Here is a 4361-nt window from a genome sequence, read left to right as displayed (position 1 = left end):
TGGTCGGACCATCTTCATTGTCTCTGGCAGGAAAGATTTGCTGGATTTTATATCTTTGATTCGAGCATTTAGATTGTGTGCGTTTTTTTTTTTTCTTTCTTGGATCTAGAATGTGGTTCTTAACCATTGGACCCTGTGACCCCTTCGGGGGTCAAATGCCCCTTTCCCAAGGGCCTATCAGACATTTACAACAGTAGCAAAATTACAAAATTATGGAGGAGGAATGAAAATAAAGTTTATGGTTGGGGGTCACCACAACACAGGGTATTACAGGGTCACAGCCTTAGGAAGATTGAGAACCGCTGATGGAGGGCCTCAATCTACCTGGCAAGCACTCTTCCACTGAACTGTACCATCATGACACCCTTGTTGCTGTAATTTTAGGCTGAGAGTATAGAAAATTCAGGTCGTGGTGAGAGGGCCATTCACAGGTGCCATGTACCACACAACAGGGACTTGATCTGACTGGAGGCTGAGATAGAATGATAAAAGGACAGACAGACATCTGAGTTGGGATCAGGCGAGCGGTGCTCACTCTGATAGAGCGGTGCCTCCTACACAGCTGGGCCTTCTGTGCAGCACTAGAAGAGTTAGCTCACCTTAGGAGATCTCTGTAGGAGTGCAGCCTCAGCCTCGTCTTCTGAGAAGAGGCAGCTCACACAGTAGACAATCTCATGCTTGCACACACATTAGCCCTCGGCCCTCCTGAGCTTCACCCATACAGGGCAGGCTTTGCATTCCCGTGAGTCCTAAGGCACTGGACCCTTATCATGGCCATGCCCTCATCAACAATATACCTTCACTCAGAAAGGTGAGTTCCTTCACTTACTTCAACCGCGCCGTTACACATGGACCCAGCCAGGGCTGCTCCCTGAATAACTCTGCCACCAGGAGCAGTGCTTCCTTTGTGTTTCCATGGCTGTGAAATGGTAAAGAGTATCTGAAGATACCTTCAGACAGTTTCTAAAACTTCATATGTCAAACGTCTTAGGTTCTGTAAAAATTGGGACTCCCTTCTCAGGATTACTAACATCTTAAGAACGATAGTGACAGGATTCTGAAGGAAAGCCCTAGTCTAATCTCGAGCTGGTATGTACCGCTGATCCCCTGTCTGTACCCACCTGTGAAGAGCACTTAAACTGATGCTTGCCCTGCCTTCTCCTTTAGCACCTTCTGCCTTGAGTTCCCGCCTGCTGTCCAACTGAACATGAAAGACTGCCATATCTAGGGGGAGCCCGCTGTGTCAGGTGGGAGCATGTGTCTCCCTAGATCCCTGTTAAAACTTCAACTTCAACACAGCAGAATAAAGACATGGGGCATCTAGGTGACAAGGCTCTGGAGTTCACAGTCATGGAAGGTTTTGCCCTTAGAGAGGAACTCTGAGGACTGAGTTCAGGCTTTCCCTCGGTCATGCAAGGGCAACAGAGTGCATGTTACGGACAGTAGCCTTCTTTCCACCCTGCAGTTCTTGGTGCATTAGTCTTAACTGGCCAAGTTCCATTGGTATAAGAAGTCAGTTTTGGTGGTTGGTTGATGACTCAAATGGCATTTTGTTGGAGAACAAGAAGAAAGGGCTTTATCTCCAATGTCCATAAGAAGGACACCTCTTGGGTCGGTGGAACTCTGGATTCAAAGGTCCACCCCTCCCTTTTTTTTTTTTTTAACTTTTTAGTGATTCATGAATTTTACATCATGCACCCCAATCCACTCATATCCCTTCATATCTTTTCTCTACCCTTGCAACCTCCCCCCACCAAAGGAAACTAAAATGTAATATAATAAAATAAAATAAAACCAAAAAGCTATCTTGTCATGAAAGCTGTGGTATCATGACATGACACAGTCTACCCTTTGCCCCAACAGTTTCAGTTACAAACGTTCATTGCAATGAGTCTGGCTTCTGCTACACTTTTAACACTGGGTCCTCATGAGGACTGCCTCAGATATCCTGTTGTTCCCCCATGTCGTGGAGATCCTGCAGCTTTGGATCTGCAGGACCTGCTCTTCACTTGCTCGTGCAGTTCATAGATAGAAGGTGTCATAGGGTAGAAGTTGGGGTGGGCCAACTCAGAGCTCTAGATCTGGGTCTGGGTGGGGGCTGAGTTGGTGAGCTTCTTGAGTTTCTTTTGAGTACATCAGCACTGTCTTTGGGAGTCCCAGGTTTCCGAGGGTCTCAGAGGGAAGATGTGATGCAGTTGTCTTTCTGAGGCCCATATACATTCACCACATGCTCAGGGACATCTTGGAAACAACATTTTGTTAGGCACCCATAGTATCAGTTAGAGGCTCTGATCCTTTAAAATGATCATGGTTTAAAGTGAAGATTTGAATGTCCTTGAGTGTTGAGATGAGGTCTATAAAAGCCAGATGTTATAGAATTTTAGGGTCCAAGTCATAAGGCCACTGAAGCACACTTCCCACCTAGTAAACGACAGTGTCTATAACCCACAGAAGCACAAAGAGTCCTGACTATCATGTTAATTGCTATGGTGACTTTCATTATTACTAAGTGGAAAAGGTCTTTGTTGTGGAGTGAATATGAAATGTCCCACATTATTTCATGAACCTTTGGGCCCTGTACTGCTAGATGGTTTTATGTCAACTTGACACAAACTACAGTCATCTGAGAGTAGGGAACCTCAATTTAAAAAACAAAAATGACTCTATAATATCAAGCTGTAGGCAAGCCTGTAGGGCATTTCTTAATTAGCGATTGACAGGAGAGGACCCAAGCCATTGTGGGTGGTGCCATCCCTGGGCTGGTGGTCCTGAGTGCTGTAAGATAAGAAAGCAGGCTGAGCAAGCCATGGGCAGCATTCCTCCACGGCCTTGGCTTCAGCTCCTAGTTCCAGGTTCCTGCCCTTACTTCTGCTGTCAGAAATGGACTGTTATTGGAAGTATAATAGAAAAAAACCTCTTTCCTCCCCAAGTTGCTTTTGATCATGGTGTTTTACCACAGCAATAGAACGCTAATTTTTCAATCTGTTTAGACTATACAGTTTTGAGAAGTTGGGGAACCCTTGAATGTGAGGCTTAGCTGGAGGTGTTCTGTCCGTGTGAGTCCCAGGAAATTGTCCATACAGTTAAACCAGTTCCTCTGACCCCTGCTAAGCCCACGACCAGGCCTTCTCCATTCCCCAAAAGCCCAGGCCTAAATCAACCCTTCCTTAATTGTTTTTTGCCAGAAGTTAGGGAACAGCCATGAGAAAAGGACTAGGAAAGTCAATGTGGGTTGTGACCAGGTGTGGTTTGCCACCATCATGTGACCATATGTGACCTCACAGGAGGCATTTTGAGGAATGACAGCTATCCACACATGTCTTGCACTGACTGGATGGAGCTGCTCCTCATACCAAGGGGAAGCTGTTGGTTGGCTGGGAAACAGTCGGACTCCCTTCAGTTCTGACAAATGTGGATTTCGTTAATCTTCTAGAAAAACACACTGGTGTTCTGTTTTGAGCCAAACATAGTGAGTTTGTTTCCTGGTTCATTGGTTTGGGTTTGTGAATTTTTGATTTATTTGAATTTATTTATAATTTTTGAGTTGTAGATTTTGGTTTGGGATTTAATTTGTGCTTTTACTCCAGTTCATCTCATCATCATCATCATCATCACCACCACCACCAACAACAACAACAGCAACAACAACAACAACACTACCACCTCCAACTCCACCACCACTACACATTTTTCTGTTCTTAACTATTCATTTTCTTTGACATTCAAATTTATCTTTCTTATCTTAAAACATTCATTGGTAGCAGGGTGATGGCACACACCTTTAATCCTGGCACTCAGGAGTCAGAGGCAGGTGGGTCTCTGAGTAAGAGGCCAGCCTGGTCTATGGAGTGAGTTCCAGGATAGCCAGGGCTACACAGAGAAACTGTCTCAAAAAACCAAACCAAAACGAAATAACAAAACCAACTTTTGTCAGTATGTATTAACTATACAGGATAAGGCATCTCATTACAGCATACACCTTGATTATCCACTTTTATTTATTTACTTTTTTTTTTCGTTCTTTTTTTTTTTTTTTTTTCAGAGCTGGGGACCGAACCCAGGGCCTTGAGCTTCCTAGGCAAGTGCTCTACCACTGAGCTAAATCCCCAACCCCTATCCACTTTTATTTTATTTCATTTCATTTCTAGTCAGTGCCCATGTCTCCAGCCTAAGAAAGCATGAAGCTTCTTCGGTCTGTCTTTGTTGCTACTACTACTCTTATTAAAGTCAAAATGTCCTTAGGGATGAATGTGAAAGGCTCCGTACTACTTCATGTGTTTGAGTGCTTGACCCTTAGTAAGTAGTGCTGTTTGGGGAAGTAATGAAACCCTTGGGGAATGGAAATGAGCAAGTCAATTAGG

The sequence above is a fragment of the Rattus norvegicus genome, chromosome 6 (assembly GCF_036323735.1).
Source record: "Rattus norvegicus strain BN/NHsdMcwi chromosome 6, GRCr8, whole genome shotgun sequence".
In the NCBI taxonomy this organism is placed as follows: domain Eukaryota; kingdom Metazoa; phylum Chordata; class Mammalia; order Rodentia; family Muridae; genus Rattus; species Rattus norvegicus.
The sequence above is the reverse complement of the archived record's forward strand: the minus strand, read 5'-3'. Positions refer to the sequence as shown.